Below are 23,050 nucleotides of genomic sequence, written 5' to 3'. Positions count from 1 at the left end.
AAACAGCATAAGAAGAGAACCTCTTAGCCTCATCAGATGCTTTGCGTGACAAAGCCTTCAATCAGAAATGTGCTGATACTAAATTATCCCTGAATCTGATCTAGCTCTAATAATTGAAAACTCCCACTGCTGGAACAGAACCAGCTTGCTGAATGAACACTAATTTCTCAGACTGGATATTAAGTAGACAAAGCTGTTGCATGTTTCTAATCAGATATGTATTTTTATTCCGTGACACACTACATCCTATACTGTGCTGTGATTTAAAATTATCACAGCCTGCCTTGTGACACGTGTCAATGAGAGGTACATTTTCTTTAGCACTGAAGCATTCTCTTCTGTCTTCACAGCTGTGATTATAAGTTCTGAGAGCAGATTTTCAGAGAGATATATTAGAAAAGGTGTCCAGATGAAGTCATTTGTTTATTTAATACCTTCTTAACACCTCTAGCCTCTAGATTTTGTAGTTCTGTGTCTGTCACATAGCTCAGCATGATTTTGCAAGTAAGGCTTGCCTGTGAAGAGGAACATTCTTTACTCTTTCTCTCCTCCTGTTATTTGTGTGTGTGGTTCCTCCCATCTCTGAAAAAAACCTGATTGCACTCTAGTAATTGTGGTCCCAAGCCATCTGACTTGTCTTTTTCTCTTTTTTTCCCCCAAAAGGAAGAAATATGCTCAATTGGAAAGACAAACTGTGAGTTTTGCTTGTGAAACAATATATAGGAAAAGGGAGCAGAAATAAGGACTATATATCAAATTAAAATATTGCTCAGTTTAAAATACACTTAAAATTCTTTAATATTTTACCTACAGTGAATCTAATAAAATATTAAAAATTCAGTAAAAAATTATTACTGCAGGGGGATTTGGTGTTTATTCTTTTTCTCCCCACTAAGTTATTTCCAACTTTTCTATAATCTTATTGTTTATTCCTTTTGAAGGATTGCCAACAGATCTTATTGGCCATTGTGGTCATTGAAAACTGTCCAGCATCATCACTTACAGTGGAATTTGTCCTTTGTGCCCTGATTCAGGGCAATATACATGCACACATATCAAGACAGATCAGCTTTAAGATGAGTACTTAACTTTAAGCATGTAGTTATGAGCACATCTGGGTTACCTTGTTGGATTACAATTTAAGGAGGGTATATCCAATGCTATTCTCTATCAATCAAATGTCGATCTATACTGTAAAGCAGTCAGGAAAATGTGGTATCAAGAATTACTGCAGCTGAGCAAAAGTTTAGTACTGTATCTCAATACTAAGTGTCAAAACTCTTCCATCAGGAGAGCTTCTTCAGTGCTGTTTTGCTGATTAGCTGGTCCTTTTAGGGAGTTATATACTCGCTACTAATCCTGTTAATACAAGTAGTTAAAAATGGAACTTTATCTCACAGCGTAGCAAGAAGCTGTCACGTAATCAACCTTTAGAAATAAAGTTATTGTCTTTTAAGAAATTTTATGCAATACCTCAGTGGACCAAAAAGAAGAAACCTCTCTCTCCATGAACAAAAAAGATCTGCTCTGCACTTTGCACTGTGGGAAAATCCATCCAGAGTCTGCCTGATGATGCACAAAAGGATATAAATTTTTTGTGCTATATATACTCATCTATCTACCTATCAATCTATCTTGTTACAACAGCTGTTTCATTAAGCCAGCTGTTGCTGGGCCTTTCTTACTGAGATCTAGGAGGAATCATCAGCATCATCATCATTGAACCATCGTAGAGTATTATGTTGGAAGAGACCTTCAAAGACATCTTTTTCATACACCTGTGGCCATGAGCAGGGACTCTAGACTGGGTTTCTAAAAGCCCCATCCACAACTTTTCTGTTCCATTGTCTCACCACTCTCATAGTGAAGAATTTCTTCCTTATGTCTAATCTAAACCTACTCTCTTTCTGTTTAAACCTGTTACATCTCACTGACAAAGAAGTCCTTCCCATCTTTCTTGTAGCTCCCCTTTTAGCTACTGAAAGGCTGCTATAAGGCTCCACAGAGCCTTTCCTTCTCCAGGCTAAACAGTCCAACTCTGAGTCCTCACAGGGCAGATGTTCTAGCTCCCTGATCATCATTGTGGCTCTCCTCTGGACCTGCTCTAAGAGGTCTCTGTGTCTCTCCTGTGCTGGCAAGCCCCAGAGCTGTTCACAGTACTCCAGGTGGAGCATCACAAGGACAGAGTCAAGGGAGACAATCACCTTTCTCGACCTCATGGCCGCATGAAACAATTGGCTTTCAGGGTTCTGAGTGCACATTGCCAGCTCATCTTAATATTTTTTTAATCCATCAATACCCCTAAGTTTTTCTCCACAGGGTTGCTCTCTATCACCCTTCAATAAGCCTGTTTGGGATCGCACCGTTTGTCTCTCTCACCCTCACTCGCATCAGCACAGCACAATAGTCCTCAGGGAAGTTCTGTTGAGAGCATAACAAATACTCCTTCTGCTTTCAGCAGAGCAAAAATAAAATTTAATTATAAAATATACTTTTAAAATTAAATGTTATTTGCTACTAAACTTTTATTCCAACTTTGATAAGCACAGCTTTCATTATATGCTCAAAGGAACAATTTATGACTACAAAGACAGCTTTCTGAACCTGTATTTTTTCACTTGCTCGGCAAAAGAAGGTAGTCTAAAATAAATAAGGGGCATAAAAATGACACAAGCCACTAGTTTTTCTGCTTAAAAAGCATGACCCTGTGGATGTTAAAGGAGACTTCAGGGAAGAGAGGATTGTCAGCATCTTCTTGTCACATGGCTGTTGCGAAGGAGATTCTAACTGCGGTGTGTTTCTGCTGTGGTTGACAGGTGCAAGAAACCCTGTCCACTTGATGTTCTCCTAGTCCATACATGGAGGCCTCTCTCGGACTGATTAGTGCTAATATAGGTACCATATGTAAAGTATATTTCCACTACCACCTGTCACCAGCACCTGGAGAACCACAGTTTGCGCAGAGATTAAGTCTTAATAACACACTTAAAATTACCCCCAGGTTGTAGTGCATTTGAGCCTGAATGTCAATTGCTCACACAACAGGAAACTTTTTCCCACTGAAGGGTGATGCACAAATAAGGCAGTGCACAAAAGGCAGAATATGTATATTTCAAGTGCTGACACTGTAGAGGAAAACATAGGAATGACAGTTATGAACCTGTGTCTAAAATCTAGATTCAAATTATGCCTTTGTTGTATTCTTGAGTGTTATGACAATTGTGCTAACGAGGGTCAGCACTTGTGAAGTTATATAACAAACGTTATGCCATGCCCTACATCAGTGATTGGATCTTAGGAAAGAACAGCCTCGGACACCTTAGCTCCAGGTCACTGAGTACCCCAGTAAGGGCTCAGCTTGTAGCAAAAGCCACAGGGCTGTTTATACTGGGATAGTGAGGTTTGAATTGAGCTGAGATGGAGGAACAGCAGCAGGGTATCACACAAAATTGAGCTGTTACATTTCATCATTTTCCCTTTTCTGCTCAATAGACCAAATCTGCTCCATTTGTATTTCTGCTAGAGCCTCATTGCTGGATGAAATGCAGATAATTACCTCAGCTATGAAAGTAACTTGGCCATTTCATTCCATACCTTGGGGGACATGTTGAGGAAAGGGATAGTGCTGCATAACAAGCTTCTCCTGTGGTGCCAGGGGAGAAGAAGTATTCAGAGCTTGAGATGGTACTGGATGGCTCAGGATGAGAACAGATGCATGCCTCCAGGGCTTGCCAAGCTGGAAACTATCCTCCTCCTTTATCATGGTTCAATCTCCCACATATGTAACATGCCAAGGCTACTCAGTTTTATGTTTGCCAGTTGGGAGAGGTGAAGCCACAATTCTCTTTCAGTCTGTGAAACCTGATAAAAGGTGTTTTACTTTGACTGACAGGATGCTAATAGCACTATCTCCCAGGACAACTGCCATTCCAATTTGGTCCATCAAAAATACAGTTGCTCTTGTAATTCTGAGCAAGCACCTGTTCTGTTTACTGCTCTGTTAAGTGCAGAACTTCATGTCACCAGACAGTAGGAATGTTTGATAACCCTGGTTACTGCACAGCTAGCCAAAACAAAGGGCTAGTGAAATGGGTCCATCCAGGCTGCAAGTTTTGAGAGATGTTCAGCTTTTGATGTTGTGTTGTGTCTTCAGAAATGCGTGGCCACTGCTTCAGCTTTACCCTGACCTCCACTGAACCCTTGTGCTATTCTGCCTGCTCCACAAGGTAATTCAGAGAATAAGTTGCAGATGGAAATTCGCATGATGTTAACTTGTATGAAGGTGACCCAGGCAGATCTTATTCTGGTTAATTTAAGCTGAACTTGCTGGGATTTGTTAGGTAAGAGTTTATTCCATGGTAGCATATGGAAGGTAGCCATGATATGGAGTGAAGTGGCAGCATCAGCTGAGCTGCCTCAGCCAATGTAGCAGAGTTACTGTCTAACTCCTGGGCCTCTCTGTGAAATGGGGGTGGTACCATCTGTGAGACAGAGCTTACAGCTGGGAATGTTGGGTGACATTCCTTGCGAATGAGCAGCTAAGCAGGAGACTAGATGGCTTGCTCCCTAGCAAGCTCCACATGCTCCACAACCTGTAGCTCCAATACAATCTTTTCTTACTCTCTCATTCCAGAAATGTCCATGTTCTCAGAGTTTTTAGAGACAACCCTGCTGTAAGGTAACCCTGTCAACTAATCTCTCTTCCTCATCACAGAATCTTACCAGAGTCACAAATGTTGACCTTCAGCTAAAAATAAGCAATTTTGAAAACACGAAGCCACTGCAAGAAAAAAATGTCTTAATCCAATGTCTGTAAAGATTTTAAGAGCAAATATTTCAATGATTTTTTTTCTCTCTGATGAGCTGGAAGTTTAATGAAATTTTGAAAAACTCATTCTTCTTTTCACTTTGACTTTTGTGAAGACAAGGTTCTTCATTTTACATGCAGCAATCATTGTTGGCATTCATTTTTCCTCCTAAAAATTTGAACCATTATTGCCCATCTATTTCTAGACACAATTTCTCTAACATGACCTTTAATGCCATGAAACATAGTTACGGGGAAATAAGGATTCAGAGCTCTGCCCCGCAGCAATAAAATCAAACCCAAATACCATTTTTAAATGTTCATTTTCATGTTTCCAACAAACTATACTGTTCATATCTCAGGATCTGTTAGGCTGGAAGAAAAGCAGAAGAATATATGGTCAAATATTTCAGGAGAAAATGGTTCTTGACTTTTTTTAAACATTTTGAATGAAATACCAATATAGCTAATTCGGAATTATTTTTTATAAGTTCAGAAAAGATAAGATTTAGAGAAACAGGAAAACTTTAGTGTCCTTTCTTATGTAGACTACTCAGAATTACTGAGGTTCTGACATTAATTAGCTTATCTGAAGAGTAGAGGCCTCAGGACATTAACCAATATTCTTAATGGTAATAGTCCATTACTTAGTACAAGAGGATCCCATGTATTACTGCAGTACAAATGCATTAATCAATTTATTACTGGTATAATTTTTATCATTATTTATGTTATTACATGTATAGTATAAATCTATCTCAGGTGTCAAAAAATAATAAAATTTAAATATTTCATAATTCCACTGTGGAAATCAGTGAAAGCTACAAAATGTTACTTTCTAATGACTTAGAAAATTTCAGATCACATTCAAAAAAAGAAAGCTTGAATGCCCAGAGTTCCAAAATCCTTCTTCCTTTGAAACTTTCCTCTATGCTGTGATAATAATACCTTGGTCCTTAAGTATCTAAGAGCCCAAACTTGGGGAAAAAAATGCTAGTTCCTTCAGAGTCCCATGGGATGGTAAATTAAGAACAATGATGTCTGATGAATTGAAAGGTTTGTTTTCTGTCAGGACATAGTCCCATATTTCTTCTTTCTTCTACTGCTATTGATGAAGAATGATTTTTTTTGTTGTTATTGTTCCAGAAAATTGTTTCCAGTGACAAAGAAGAAAAGAGACCAAACAGGAACTGCAGTATACCCATTGTAAAATTATCAATATGAAAATACCAGAGATCTGTACATGGCCTTATCATTTGCAACCAGGCCAAATGTGGTAACACTGACATCAAGCAATTGACAGTCATGGTTTGGTTCCAAATCAGGGAAGCTTTTACATGATCTACTATTATTATTCATGTCTCTGACCATGATAATGGGCTGGAACTAGATGATCTTTAAGGTCCCTTCCAACTCTAACAATTCTATGATTATATAAGGTTGCACAGCTCAGTGGATTCTTTAGTAGTGGGGTAAGCATTGTCCTGCAGGTGTTTACCACATCTTTAAACACTCCTCCAGTGCTTGCTTTGAAAAAATGAAACAATGACCCCCCCCACCCACTCACCCCTACTCCCTTCTCCAAAACCTTGTGAGAAGGGTAAACTCAAGGGACCTGCATCTAAAAGCTGACCTTGTTTATAGTCCCTGGGAGTAGGTTTTGTAGCCACAGACAGTGGAGCTGAAGAGCCTTTGACCCCAACGTAATCCACCTGGAATCCACTCCAAGTTCAGTTAAAATGAACTAGGTCACCTCAGCAAGGCTACTCTCACTGGACAAGGAAGCCAAAGTAGACACCTCTGCAAATATTTTCCCATGTGCCACTGTTGTCACTCAGCCTGCTCAAAGTTTGCTTGGGCAACAGGTGACAAAGCTCCCCAACAGATCTATGAAAACTAAACCGATTGTATATTGGGATGTAGATCATTTATATGCTCTAGAATTTTGCCTTTGGGGAAAGAATTTCCCAGTGAGGAGCTGAATACTGTAATCACTGTCATAATTCATGAAAATCACTTGCTTTGAAAATAACAAAAATGTTATTCATAATTGTAAAAATGATGGCTCAGTAATCTAGGAATACTTGTGATTTTACCGGCTGTAAACTGTGGATCTGGTCCAAAGCCCAGGAGTCTCGATGAGAGGCTTTTTATTGGTCTCAGCGAGTCTTGGATCAAGATTAAGGAAGAAAACATCCATTGCTGTAGTGCTGAGACAGTGTGCATGAATAAAGTACGATTGCTAAGATTAGTGAAGTGGTTCCTGGATGTAACATGTGAACCATAATAGCAGCCAAAATGGTCCATCAACACAAGCCAAACTTATTATTCCAGCTATTAGTAATTGGGTTTCACAGACATCTCTACCATTCATTGAATGCACATTCTGTTTTCTGCCAGCATCTTGAAGTTCAGTAAGTAGAATATTAAACTAATCATGATAAATGATAAGCCAGATTTCATCACATTCTGGTTAATTTCAAAATCATATCTACCTAGTCTTACAAAAAACAAATTAGTTGAAATGTAATGCGTCTTCACTGAATACCCATGTAAGGAAAAACCTAAAGAGGAAAGGTAGAAGGTAATTCACCTAGACAGTACAAAAGGATTAGATGCTCCCTTCTTGCTGTGCCCTGTAATAAAAATGCCTTCCCCACAAATATAAGATGTATGTATCATTTAAAAGTCTGAAGTGACCACTTGTTTTTATACTGGTATTTGGGTTTATGACTGTATCTTAATCCAAGCACTTTCTGCATTGCTGTTCTACTGATTTATGGCTGAACTGCTATTTATTTAGTGTAAAGGCATCCTGTTAGGAAATGATTGTGTCCTACTTCTAAGGCAACTGCCGACAAACCACACCCAAACTTTTTTTTGCCATTACTCTGTAACACTTATTAGTGAAATTAAAATTCATGAGAAAAGATTTTGATAACTGCTGAAGCAGCAGCTCACATTTCCAGATGGTCTGCACGAAAGTGACATTCTACACCCCTTGTGATAATATGATGTGTTGGCAAGTGATTGTGGACGTTTGCTTATTTAATTAACAGAGGGTTGCACATCATTCAGCAATAAAGCCTGTGAGCTCAGCTCCACTGCAAGTCATATGTGCCTCGAGTAGGGATTATGGAGGATTTAGGCTCTACCGTCAAAACCTGCATTCTTCAAAACCGTATCAGCTGCAATCTCCCGCAGCAAAATCCACAGTTTTCAACAAAGGGAGCAAGGAGACTCTCCTGACATCACCAGTGGAGGAGGAAAAACAGTGGCAGATACTTCTACTTTTTGAAATACAGAAGAGGATGGACCCCATTAAAAAGAAACAAGAAAAACGAACAAACAAACAAAAAACACCAGCAGCTCAGGTGTTGGAACATGCATACTGCTGGGAAGAGCAGTCTGCTACACAAATTTTTGTGCTCTGATGAAGTCTAGGCCCCCAGCCACTCTCTTCCAGGACAGTAGTTTCCTTAGCCTCTTACAAAAACAGCTTTTTTGCCAGTATTTCCACACATGATTCGTGGAGTAGTTAGCAAGCTTCCCATTGACACACACTCCTAGTGATTGGAGTAGACTCACAGGCAACTCAGAAGAAAGAAGAAAATGTAATAAATTCTTTTGCAATGGGAGCAATACCTATGTTATGAGATAGTGAAGAAAAACCTGAATGCATGTGCAACTTCCATCATAGCTGTATCAACAGCATGTACTTCCACACCTATTTCTGTCTAATAGATATCTTCTGTTCTTTGTTCTTTTCTTGGCTCCCCTAGTTCGCTCACATTTACTGCAGAGTTTGCTTTTAGTGAGTTTTATGTGCTGGGATTTTCAAAGTGCCTTGAGGCTATTGACTTTCAATAGGATTTGGGTAGCTAATTGCCTTTTCCTTTGTACTTTACAAATTCCAGACATAGCTCTTCTGTGAGTTCATTTTAGTCTTTTATGACTGAATTTCCTGAAATGTTATATCCCTTTTGAAAGGAGGGGAAAAAAAAAAAAAAAAAAAAAAAGTGCCCCTGTCTCTTTTTAATGTAAACCAAAGGAAATAGTTGTCCTTTTTCCTTTAAAGGTCCAAAGCTCGTGGTCTCTTATCTATTTAAGTTAAACAGTACAGACATCAAATGCATTAATTCAAGTCTTGTTGAGATCTTGATTACAGCCTGGCAGTTCATCTGGGTGATATGGGTTTTCTCTGTGGACCCTTGTCATTGTGTGTGCCATGTAGTGGTGGTTTAGAGCCTATTAAAGGGACGAAAATGCTGCAAGCATAACAAATAGTCTTTGGACTGCCCTTTCAGCCTATGAACTTCTGACTAGAAACTTTTATTTAATTCTTTCACACCCAACCTGCATAATCTATTATTGTCTGTCAGGTTTGACATGCAGCTTTGACCTCTAGTTGTCCAGAGTATCTCATCTTTTGTTTCACTCCTGTGGTTAGCTATGTGTTAAAAGTCCCTTACTGCCAATCTCAAAAGTTAAACAGTAAAAGTGAAAAACAGAAGTAAACCATTCACCTAACACCCTAGATAGCTCCACTAACAATAAAGGGAAAGCAAATAGATATTTTGTAATGGTAGCAGAAGTCTTCCAAAGACACTCAGAAAACCAGAACGAGAAAGATTGCATGAAAGAAGAAGCTGCAGCGTAAGCTTTTGTGAACTGCTACCTCATCAAGAGTGAATTGGTCAGATGCACAACTGAGAAAACTACATGCAGAAAAGAAAATAGGAGAAACCAGAGCTGGTAGGTAATGGATAAAATGCAGGGTTTAGAGAAGCATTAGTCACCGGTTACAGCTTGTCCTTTTTTCTATTTCTCTGTCTTTACTGAGCGCATGGCCTGTGCTCTGGCTTCAGGCAACTCAGTGCCCTGCTCAGCAAGGGATGAGAATAATTCTACAGACCAGGTGTGCTGCAAGCTGTTTTGAAAGTAATTTACACACAAGGAGACTTCACTGGAAATAGGAAAGAAGTAGGAATAGAGAAGTAAATAGAATATTCTGTAGCAGCCTTTTTTGCCCAACGTATTAGTGCTGTGTGACTGTGAGAACAAACATTAGGACAAAGGCATGTCTGCTCAAAACTAAGAATTATTTAAACTCCTCCAAAAAGGTGCTAAATGGAGTTAGCAGTTTATTAAGGTCACACCAGTTTTTGGAGGACAACGTGAGCCTAACAGAAGAAGATACAGAGCCTCCAAGATGATTTTGTGTAAGCATACCTTGTGTCAAGGTAGTTTCCCATTGAAGTTTCCCATTGTTTTACCTTCAAAGTCATCTCCAGACACAGGAATCCGCAGAAAAGCTGGCGAACCTGAATGTGTGCATAGACAAGGGTGTTACTTATCTTATAATCCAGTTAGAGTGTCAATACCACTAAAAGATGCGTATGAGCTACTTCTAGATAAGTAAATACTGATGTCAAAACTGGCTCCATTTCATTTCCAGGTTTCCCTGAGAAATGTGTCTCAGCATTACTTGGAATAAAATTTGTAGTCATGGTTGCTGCTGCTCAGCTTCCCTAGGCACAAAATGTGATTCTTGCTGATTGAGCTATCAAAGGAACTGTTTTAGAGTCTCATGCTTTCAAACTACTGTGACCATGGTCAGGAAATCATCTTTATTCAGCAAAGCATGGTGGCCATGTCTGACCATGTACTTATTTCTTGCAAAGATTTAAGTGCATATATCTCCAGCAGAACTCTGCAATCTGAAATTAACAGCTAGATTTTGTAGGTTGGTCCTGTGACTTAAACCAAGAGAATAAGTTAAATACTCTTACAGACTGGATTCCTCAGGGAAATAGAAGCCCTTCTAGAAAAGAAAACAAACAAAAAAACCCCTCCAATAACCACCCCCTCAATATACCAGTTAGTTACACTTAACATCTACCATGATGTCCAGTTGTAGAGTCATTGAATTACTTGGATTGGAAGGGACCTTAAACCTCATCTAGGTCCAATTTCCCCCACCACGGGTAGGGATGCCACCCACTCAACAAAGTTGCTTAAAGCCCCATCTAACTTGGTGATGTACACTTTCAGGCACGGAACATCCACAACTTCTCTGAGAAACCTATTTCAGTGCCTCACTACCTTCTGAATAAAGAATTTACTGCTAACATCTCATCTAAACCTGCCCTCTAAGTTTAAAATCATTACCCCTTGTAATATCACTATCTGCCCATGTAAAAAGTCGCTCTCCCTCTTGTTTTATAAGCCTCCTTTCAGTACTTGGAAGGCCACAGTGAGGTCTCCCCAAAGCCTGCTCTTCTCCAAGCTGAACAACCCCAGCTCACTCAGACTGTCTTAACTGGAGAGATGCTCCAGCCCTCTGATCATCTTCCTGGCCCTCCTCTGGACCCACTCTAACAGTTCTGTGTCTTTCTGATGTAGAGGGTTCCAAACCTTGACACAGTACTCCAAGTGGGGTCTCACAAAGGCAAGGTGGAGGGGGAGAATCACCTCTCTTGACCTGCTGACCACACCCTTCTTGATGCAGCCTAGGATGCGATTGACCTTTGGGCTCATGTCCAGCTTTTCACCGACTAGAACCTCTAAGTCCTTTTCTGCAGGGCTGCTCTCAATGAGCTCTTCTCCCAGTCTGTACTCAAGTCTGAGATTGCCCTGGCCCAGGTGCTGCACCTTGCACTTGGACTTGTTGAACCTCGTTAGGTCCTTCTGGCCCCACTTCAGTTTTGTCCATTGGGCCCCATGGGCTTGGGGCTATTCGGTTTCATCAAGTTATCTCAAACCTGTTCTTCTCTTACAATGAGAGGAACTTCTCCCTCTCCAGCTCCCTCTTAGAGGTTTAGGGACTTGAGAGATTTGGGAAGCCAGACTGCTAGTGAAGGCTGAGGTGAAGAATTCATTGAGTACCTCAGCCTTCTTCATATCTGCTGTCATCATTTCTACCTTCTCATTCACCGGGGTAGGAGGTGGTACACTCTCCTTAGCACAGTGTGGAACACGGATAACTGCTAGGTTAACCGCATTCTTGAATCAGAGTCTGTTTAATACAGGGGAGGGACCTGTAGTTTCTGCTAAGCAAAATGCAGAGGAATTGATTGTAAAAAGATCAAAATCAGGTACATGATGTATGGCAGATTTCACCTTGATATCATTCACACCGGGAAGTAATGGCACAAGATAAGAGACATTAGTAGCAAAACCAGTTTTCTACAAGTGAATATCTCTAGGTTATAATGCTCACCTTGTTCAATTTGGCACAATTTAATTACATTAGTAAGGAATTTCTGGTAAGTCACTGTATAATTAGGCAAATTTGAGTAGTTAAGTCAGCAATTACCAGCACAACTGCATTCATAAGTTGCCACTTAATTGTTTTATTGAGTGCCATTGCTCTATATTTGAGAAACTATCACATTTCAGGTAATTGTAATGTACCAGCATGACAGGAAGCTAATAACACATATAAGCATATTCCTTGTTTTTCTGCAATATTGTAATGAGCTTTGAGGCTAGAAATAGCTGATCAGCATTTCTTGATTTGTGCTCCTGTATAACCACTCCATACAATGCTACTAAAAGTAATTCACTTTGCTAAGGATAAGCCCAAGAAACTCAGAAGAAACTTTCGTCCTTCATTTCCATCTCATCTGTTTCAGTAGTTCAGAGTATCTCTTCCTGGAGTTCCATACATCTTATCCCCATGACTGCTTGGGGCAGAGAAAACACTCTCACTAGCACCCTCCCTGGGTCCAGTGACTCCAGGCCAGTCCATATCTGCATGCTGGACTACACCACTGCAGAGCAAATCTTGTCCTAGAAGCTGTCAGAGCATGAAAGCCAAGGTCGTGAGACAGTCCATCATTAGCTCTGGAGTCAGCAAAGCCTGCTTCCTTGGACAGCTGTACCAGAGATACTGGAGGAAAGGGACCTTAGCAAACTCACATCCTGTGCAAAACGACACTGTATTTCTTCCCAGTCATTTAAATGTTACTGCCTTGCCTCTCAGATGAAGAGCTATGTTTTTGTAGGATCCCTGATATAAGGAAGAGGGCAAACTATTTTTCCTCATAAGAGAACAATGGGACGGGTTCCTGAGGAGGGCACTTTTACTCTTGTGGAATAGGGGAAATTTTTCTCAAAGTCCCTGAGCAAATTCCAGGGCTTGAGAACAACAGAGGCTATTGGAGTCTTTTTGTGCTTTGAAAGTGTAAAGGCTGGCAGGAAGGACATTTGAATTTACAGTCAGTGTTACAGATGACCCAATAACATTTCTCATCTGAGGACATGAAGCCTTAAAATGTATTTGAAGGTAAGAAATTGCTTCCACAGAAGGAAAAACTGAGCTTCAGAGGCATAACTTATTTAGGGCTAGTTAAAGGTTGAGGTCAGGGACAAGCCCACGCCTTCAGTCACAAGTCACGGTCCCATCATTTTTTTACAATATTGTTCCATCAAAATAAAATAAATAGTGATTTCTCTTCAGTTCAAAAATGTTCCATGGGAACAATTCCTTCCCCTTGCCAACAGAGCTATTCAGATGTAAGCCTGCTTTGACCAAAAGTCAAACCATCGTAATAATGTGAATTGCTTTAGGTCAGTTGTTTCTCTCTTTCTCTCTGCTTTACCTCTTGACAGAAGTCTGCTTGACCTCTTCCTACTCTGATCTCAAATAGAAATTCTAGCAGTGCCCCATAGAGGCCATTTTGATTTGAAGATTGCAGGAGACAGAGAGGATAAAGTTAATAAAATTGGCAGACTGCAAATAGCCACTTGGTGCTATTTAATGTTTCTTCTGTTGAAAAGGGTCACAAGGATCATCTTCCAGTTCTCTTTTGGGGAAAATCAAGAACTAAGGAAATGAACATTTTTGTCAAATTCACTACACTGTTGAAGTGCTGAAAAATACAGAAAATTCTTATCACTGGCTAATAATTACGTCATACTTTGCTGAACCATGGTTAAAAATAAATTGATTAATAAATACCCCTAATAAGAATTGAAACTTAAAGAAAACTCTAACTCCTTTCCCTCCCCAAAAAGATAAGGAACAAGAAGGTGTCATCTGGGAACTAATCATCACACAGCTGCTTCTTTATTTCCCACCATGTGGGATGGGGAAAGGATCAAAAAGGCAACATTGAAATCATTTGTGGATTGAGATAAAGATAGTTTAATAGATAAAGCAAAAGCTGTGTATGCAAACAACTTACAAAAAATTCCTTCAATATTTCCCAAATGCTCAACCATCCCTGGGAGATCATGCCTCCATCACATGTAACAGATACTTGGAAAGACAAATGCTGAATTCCCATCCCTTCTTCTTCTTGTCCAGCTTTATGTGCTGAGCATGATGTCATACAGAATGGAATATCCCTTTGGTCCATTGGGGTCAGGTGTCCCAGCTGTGTCCTCTCCCAGCTTCTTAAGCAACCCTTGACGTCTCACTAGTGGGGCATTGTGAGAAACAGAAAACACCTTGACTCTGTGTAAGCACTCTACAGCAATAACAGAAACATCTCTGCCCTAACAGTACTGTTTTCAAACACAGCCCCACACAAGCTACTATGAAGGAAGTTAACTCCTTAATTGCAGCATTTCTACTTAAAAAAGTAAGAAGAAACAAGCTTCAATTCCATATCTACTTTTTCATTTGGGGGCTTTAGTTTTTTTTAAATGTCTTCTACCATATAATGAGTTCCTGCATGGTAACAAATTGTGATTGCATCTGTCAACCCAAGGACAAGTCAAAGTCTAAAGGTGTTTCATCTTCAAGTGACTAAGCTTCTAGCTAATCTGATAGAATTCTAAGTTAGGAAAAATTACAACACACATATATATGTCTTGCGCATTTCTGACCCTACCTAAAATTTCTGATCTTTATATGCCTGCTACTTATCCAAAATCACACATTGTCTTTATGTCAAAAAGTATTTTCATTAAAAATCTGGAACCTCTATTATAGACATGCCACCTTTGTGTCTGCAGGCTGAAATTAAAAGTGGCTGAAAAATATGACTGGAGATTTTACAAGCAATCAGAGGCTGGTAGGAGGTGTAAATTAGAAAGATTAGTGACACAGATCACTGTAAATACTTGTACTAACCAATTATGAGCATACAAGGTACAAATTTTTTCTGTACTTCTTTCTGCAGAACAGTATCAGTGACCTGGCAAAAATTTATGCTCCAGGGAAAGGTGGATTGGAAAGATAATTGGAGAGAGAGAGAAAAATATTAATAGCATACAAAATCCTCTGTTGTTCAGATATTGATACAAATTAGGCCCACGATCAGCTGCCACTGAAAGATATTGTCAGGCTAGTAATATTCATGGACACTGTAGTCTCCAGTTAATTTCCTAGAGGTCATTAACCTGTCTGCTTTGGAAATTTGAAGAAACAGGATGAAAAATGAAACTGGAAATCAGTTAAGGACTGCCTGACTACTCCAAACAGGATCAAACCATACAGACATTAAAGAAATACTTTCAAAGTAAGTTATATAGTACTTTAGGTCTACCACCAGACCCCTTTGACATCCATCATTGCCACTTTCAGATGAGAACTGGATATTTGTATTTGTTTGATGAAGTATTATGCAAGTTTGAGAGCCAGAAAATCACCTGCACATGAAGATTGTGCTTTTGCTATGCAGCAGCATCTAAAATGGACTCTCTTCTTCAAGGGTGTTTATAGTCTCATTTTTCATTGCCATCAATAAACACCTCTCAGACTTAATCCAAGGATGGAGCTTTGGTTGTAACATTCATGTAGCTGGGTAACAATAGACACAGTGCCATAAATCTCATGTTCTTTGGGTAGCAGATGGGCATTTGTTCTGAATTGAAATTTCTCATAATTTTCAGAAATACTTAAATTATGAGAATCCTGTAACAAATAAGTGTTTACTGAACCAGCAGAGATAACTATATCACCATATGTGTCCACAGTTTTCACACACTTTTAATACAACTTGGGAATTAGACAAAGTCTAAGAAAGGTAGCAAGGAATATTGAAACTCTGGAGCAACTGTCAAGTACAGAATGACTAAGTAGATTAAACTTCTGCACCCTGAACAAGAGACAACTGATGGCTGATCACCTGGTGAATACAAAACTGTGAATAACATGCAGAGGGTGGAGAGGAGTTGACTATTCACTCTTTTCCATTACAAGCATCAAGAGTATTAAAATGAGGAGAGCAAAAGCACAAATTAAAGGAGGTGGTTCTTCAGGCAGCAGGTAGTAGAACTACCTGTTCAACACCCTTCCAAAGCACCTGGTGTCTGAAAAAGTTTGTTACTAGTTTAAGGGGAGACTGGATGAAAGACTTGGAAGAAAGAACCACGAAGGTATTTTTAAACAGACAGGCAAGCTATGTCAGGAAAAACCCTGCTCTGCATGTGGTCCAAGAGCAGGGAAGTATCATATATGCTTTCCTGAAGATAGAAAACAGGACTGGATTGGATCTGTGAGCAGAACAAGGACAACTGTGCTTTTCAATGCTTTCCACGTTTCCCTTCTCTGTATGTGTTTCTTTCTATACAGTTTTAGAGAGTTCAAAGAGCACTTCCCTCAAAAAAGCTACAGGCAATAATCTTTCCCAGGTTTCAAATTAAGCTGTTTTACCACAGTGTTCTTGTTTACTCCTCTTAGAAAGAGTGCCACAGCAAGGAGATTCCTCTGTCCTAAAACCGCTTGAACACATGTTGACTCCCTAATTGCCTGTATAGAATAAATACATTATTTTTATTTATGATGTTGATCCCCTAAGCACTTTGTTCTTGGGGATGGTTCCCTTCCCCTGAGATAGAGTGGAGAAGTGACTCTATTTGAGGAGATGTAAGTAAATAAAATATTTTTTTTCTCACCAGAGGGTGGGATAAATAAAAGTTACATAATATTAATCAGTTATTACTATTATTGTTATCAAATGAGCTCAGATTTTACCTCAGGCACTTCTCAGAGACTCACTTCTGTCACATTTTGCAAGGCTAACAAAATACACTCAGTAGAACTCTATAATGGTACAGCTTTTCCAGTTCTAGAAGCTTGAGTTGGTGCAAGCTTGAGTTAGGAGAATCTGTTGTTGGTGTAAAAGTGAGGGAAAATAGAGTAGATGGATACCATTAGCTCCTAAATTTCAAGGTTCTTACAGAACATGCCCAGCTCCCAGTTCCTAATGAGATATGCAATGCTTCGTCTGAGTTCCAAACACAGCATCAGGAGGGCAATAAGACATATAAGAATAAATGTTGTGATGGAAGATTGTCCTGTCAATCATAAATTTCTTCACACATCTTTTGATCATGACCCTCTGCTAACATACCCAGTTTTGATCTGCTGTTAAGGCTAATTAACCTCTGCATGTTATGAAGAATAAAGGGAGTTTAAAATAGTACCTGTGCCAGTACTGTTGGACACAGGTCCCTTGCTCAAAATTAAGTGACTAATGTCAAAACAGAAGAAAACTGGAAAAGAAACATGAACAAAAAGAACATCTGGGTCACCACCTGGGTAGAAGAAAGGTCACAGCAGAGAAGATAAATCTTGCTGGGAGGATGCACACAAGCGAAAAAGGAAATTTCTACAGGAAATGCAGAACTCTCATCCACCTTAGTAAACCATATAGAGAAGTCTACTAGTCCAAACACTGATGGAGACAGGAAGACAGAGCTGTCCAGAGAGCCTTGATTGCACTGGGATATACTTGTCCAGTGGTAAAATGGTCATGATGTCATACAGAGCTTGACAAGTTTTGTGATCTTGAAGTGTGCCTCAGCTTCTACAGTAAAATCCATTGCTGCCCTTGCCCTTGTTCTCCTCGACAGTGTGCATAAGGTTGCTTCATGAACCCATGCAATAATTAAAAATCACCATTATATTTGAGCTTCAGAGGCAGCTAAGTTCGAACCCATGTGTTGGACAGAAAATGCCCTCTCTGCCACAATATGGTAGGGGCTGCAAAGGTTAATGGTAGTGGGAGCTAATAGATGTGTGCTCTCTTGTTCATCATCTGCTGGATTTCAGATGAAGTAGGGGGATCTTGGCTTTCCTGGGAAGTTTGGATGATCTGTGAAATCATTTGTGGAAAGAGAAAGCACATGTGGAACATAGAATGAGTTTTTATTGCGACAGATGTGATTAAACTGCTGTATGACACAAACTTCTGCTGACATAAAAGTTAATGGTGTTAAGTTCTACTGACAAACGTGGGATCTTTTAATGTGTTGCTTTATAGTTTTCTTTGTTATTTCTCTATTTACTTCTCACAGTTTCAGAATTCATTCTGGGAAAAAAATAGCAACCATGATAACTCCTGATTTTATCAAGATGTACATCCTTGACTACTTATCCCGAGCTCCTGGATCGATGTGGTTAGTTGAATATCTTTTGTTTTATCAGTAGAGTTTGTTTTGTATTCTGGTGACAGGATTAAAAACCCAACAAACCTACTGCCACCAAAAAAAGCCCCACTTCACTCTGAAAACTTGAAAAGCGAGACAACAGATTTCCTGGGCACTACTATCCAAAAAGCTGACAGGAAACATGGGAGTCACTTTCTGTAACCCACAAATTTATACTGAAGTACTTAATCTATTGTTTCTTGAAAATGTCATGTGAATAAAGTTGCATTTAAGATTTTTAGAAGAACAATTACAGAGATGTTTTTTTCTGAAACCTACACACAGTATTTGCAATGAACAATGCTTTCTGTGAAAAAAAATTCAGAATAAGACCCATGTACCACCAGTTGTCATGGTGCCAGGACTTGACAATTACAGCTGATGCAGCATAGTATCACTTTAAAGCCAAAGTTTCTGTAGAGATGGAAGAGTCTTCAATCAAGAAACCTGATGAATTGATTCCATTGTGATACATGGACAGAGAGTGAAAGCAGCACAGTAGCCATTACTGAAATGAGATTGTGGTGTTAGAGGAGAGGAGGTGGAAGGGAAGAGCAATAAAATCAGGGAAGTCAAAAAAAGGAAGGAGTGAGTGGAAAAAGAGAAGAAAGGACAGACAGTGTTCATTCAAAACAATACAAGAAAAGACCAGAGGAGCAAAATAAAAACAAAGAGAAAACAAGGGAATTAGGCGAAAGTAAACAGAAAAACAGAAGAGAAATTTACATAAGCATAATTTTATAATTTACAATTCATCAAATTTGACTGAATTATCAGTTATTTACAATGGGATATAAGGGTGTGGGAAAGATATTTTGTATTACTTCATGTAAACATGAATGCACCTGCAAAAGGGAAGAAAGGGAAGCTACACTGGAAAATATCTGGACAAAATCATTGTCCAACCCCAAAGCCTTCTATTTCTCACAGTTTGGAGCTTTCTGGTTTTGTTTGGAGGAAGGCAGAGGATTTGGTTTGTTTTGGGTTCTTTTTGCCTGTGCAGGAGCAGGAGCCACAGGAGTATTTTTTAAAGTAGGAGTATACAAGTTAGATAATCACAGCTATTTCATAAACTAGCGTGGTCTTTTTCAGAGAAAAAAGGTAAAGATACATTAATTATCTTGAATTACAAACATGCAAAACAAATCCAAGGCAAATTCATGAGTATGTGTTCAGTGGGGCTCTAAATTAGTGCTGTATCCATCCAGGTGTTCCCATCTTTCAAACAACACAACACAGCTCTGGCATTTCAAGTGGTAATGTGCACAGTGAAATTAAATTACCCATTGATAAATGTGGATTCGGTTACTCATTTGACAAAGCACTATCAGAATTGTCAGCTGGGAAATAAAGTATGTGTTACTTTGTGTCCTCTCTACGGCAAGTCAGCAATGGCTCATGAAATATCACTGGCAAGTGTAGCTGATGGGTCTCACCCTCTGTTTCAGGATAGTGGCCACAGAAATGTGCTGAAGTTCACTGCAAGTGAGGGTATGCTTCCCTGGGAAATGTGGAGATTCAGGGGAAATTTATGTCCATTCAGCCAAGATGGGATACACTGAGGGGCAGTGATCAAGAAGATTCTCAGCAGAGAGCCAAACTACATGATTTCCAGTGGGTCATCTGGAGAGCAGAAGAGTTTGTAAAGCACATGGACTTGACTCCCAAAAGAGCATGAAAGGTAATAAAAAGAGTCATAAGGGGTTGAAAGTTTTATTGCAGTCTAAGCTGAGAGAGTCTCCCTGCATAAATTAGAATAAAGGTCAGACTTTCTTTACCAAAGTTTTGAAAGATGTACAAATCAACTAGACAGCATTTATCTCTGTTATAATTTCTATTCTAGGAGCCCCTGGTGGTCTAGGGGGTAAAGGCGCCGCGCTATCACCGCGGAGACCCGGGTTCGATTCCCGGTCAGGGCCACTCCCGGGCAGGTGGGGCTCGTTAGCCCTTAAAGGCAACCCACCTACGTCCTAAGGACCTCGCTGCCACCGTCCAAGCTCGCTTGGCCCCGGCAGATGAACCTTAGGATTAAAGGGTGGGCTCAGTTCCGCGCACACTGTGTCTCACCTAAAAAATCCTATGCGCAGGCTGGAAGGTGGAAAGACCTTCCCCGGATCTTCGCTCGCGAAGACTGGCCATTATTATTATTATAAATTTCTATTCTGATACTGAAAGTAAAAAGGCTGGGAAAAAAAAACACCCAAACCGTAAAAAGCCACCCCAAACCCAAACAAAAAACACAACACAAAGAATGAGCTTCCAAAATGAAAATTTGGGAAAGGCTTATCCAGGAGATATCTCAGCATGGAAAAAACTAATTCAATAAATTAACTTAACACACATGCTTTGCATTAAAGCATACATTTATTCCATATTCATCAAAGAACTTAAATCTGTAGCCCACAGTGATTCAGTAGAATCAAGTAGAATCAATGCAAGATTAAACATAGATTAAAATACTTTGCTGAATCAGGGCACAGTTTAGGTATCAAGGAAATGTAGTTCTTCTCTCACTCAGTAAATTTGATAGTGGTTTGCAGGTTATATCCCTTCCATGCCTCTCAGTTATCATCTGTGGGAGTACCATAGTGTAACTCTGACATACAGAGAACTAATGAATACTTCATGAGACTCTCACTTATTATTTAATCGCAGTTGATGGGATTTGTGTTGATATGAAAGGAAAAATAGCACAGCACTTTCTGAAATGTAATATTGAAAACAAAGCTAAAATTAAACTAAGTATTAAAAATACAAAAAGTACAGAAGAGAAATATATAGTAATGGTTGAAAACTAAAAAGACATTGAAAGATTTTATCAGAAAGACCTTTGTAAAAGTATAAACAAAGTGCTCATTTCTATGGTATGACACTATGATTCATACTTAGGTAGAGGATCAACTTTTTCAATGAATGACCCATGAAAACTGCTAATTAATCTGAGAGTCAGAGCTAAAATGATTGCAAATAGAATGCATAAGAAAAAAACATTTTAAACTCTAGACTAAACTGCCACTCATTTTTCTAAACTTATTTTTCCCCAAGAATATGAGCAGCAGAATGAAAAATATAAATAGTTAAAAATGAAATCTTTTCTGTGCCTACTAAACTCCTTTCAAGTTAACAGCCCAATCAAGATTATTAACTCTAACGTTAACAAATCTAATAATTCAGTTATTTAAATTAATTGGATCTGAGATTTCTTCTTCCAAACCATTGTTATTATGACCAATCTTATGTAGAACTAATCAATACTTCAGATTTCATAACATCTATGTGCCAAGTCCCAATTCACAGTGCTCATACTGCATTATTTATACTGTTGTAATAAGGCCTGATCTAAAGCCCTTTGAAGTAAATGAAAAGACTCCCACTGACTTCAAAGGACTTTCTATTAGGCCCAGAGTATTTTCTTTATAAGGGTTTTGTACTTGATAATATCTGATATGGTAAAATTTGTGGCCCCTCTCTCTCCCTCACCTCCACTCCGGATGATATTTTATATATTTTTGGGTTACTTAATTATATGGATTTTTTTGGTTTATGCAAAGGTAATTTTGAATGAAGAATAATGTTTTAAAAACAAAACTTTGAAAAATCTCATTTCAAGAGGTTCAAATTCAAATATTTTGGAAATAAAAAAATCATTTTGAAAAGGCTGAGGCATTTTAGGTATTCAATAAATATTTACTCAAGATTTTAGCCTCTTTTTTTCTGCAGGTATTACTTGGTCTTGGGAATAGGTAATCTTCCCCCAAATATGTTTCTTTTAATGAGTTTTTAATGGGTTCCAAATAAAATTCTTAGCCATAAAAACCCAACTGCTTATAATTTCAGTGGAAATCAAACTCTTGCAACTCACAGAAATACTTACCCCTATTAATCTTACTGTTGTGATAAAGATTTTTAAACAAGTTTCTTTAGATCTGCTCAGATTCCTGTGTATCTTGACTAAGTTTTATAGCTTTTATATTTCACAGTAAGTCTACCTTTGAGACTGTGGGGATGTATGGCTCCCTGTATTTTCCTTCCCTTTTTTGAAATTGAAGTACAGGATTCACATACAGCACATGCTGAAGTATTTAGCAGGTTGTATCATGGGCTAGTAATCTTCCACCGTATCTCTCTTTTATCTTATGTGTAGTAAGATGTGCGTGATATCAAGAACTGAGAATATTTTACTTCCCTTTTTACGCAGTTAGACCCTCCAAAATAATTTGGAAGAAGCTGTTTACTGAGCAGTGTACGTACAATCTCCATAACATAATCATTATTTTTCATTCATTATATGACATAATTTTTTATTAACATTTTTTGGGTCAGCATCTTCTGGGGGGTGTATTTTCTCTCTTACATAAAAAATCTTTAGCAAATGCAGATTAGTTCTTTTAAGTTCAGCAAAAAATAACTATGTGATGTATAATGAAACTATATGGTTTGTTTTCTTTTACTTCCACTAGATAAATACCTGAATGTCTTTGTGTTTAGATTAATGTGCTGCAATTTAAAGGGTGTGATCCAAAGTGTACTGAAATCAATAGAAATCTTTCAGTTGATCAAAATGGAGTTTTGGGCTGAATTTAACACATCCAACAAACTGATTTCACTTACTGTCAATCTGATATTATAGATTAATTTCTTTAATGAGGAAACTGTGAGCTAACAATTTCAGTTTCTAGTTGTTAAAAGATTTATGTATAATTTATAGTGAAACCATGAGTACAAGGCATTTACAACAAAAAGACCCATAGGAATGTAAGTCATGAAAGAGACATAAGTGCTTCCTAGACCTAGAAAAATAGTTTGGATGTGTGCCTCTCTTTCAAAGGTAGTTTTCTTTGGTAGTAGGCACTGTCA

This window comes from Myiozetetes cayanensis, unplaced genomic scaffold (genome assembly GCF_022539395.1).
Source record: "Myiozetetes cayanensis isolate MyiCay16 unplaced genomic scaffold, myiCay2020 scf7, whole genome shotgun sequence".
Lineage (NCBI taxonomy): Eukaryota > Metazoa > Chordata > Aves > Passeriformes > Tyrannidae > Myiozetetes > Myiozetetes cayanensis.
Note: the sequence above shows the minus strand (reverse complement) of the source record.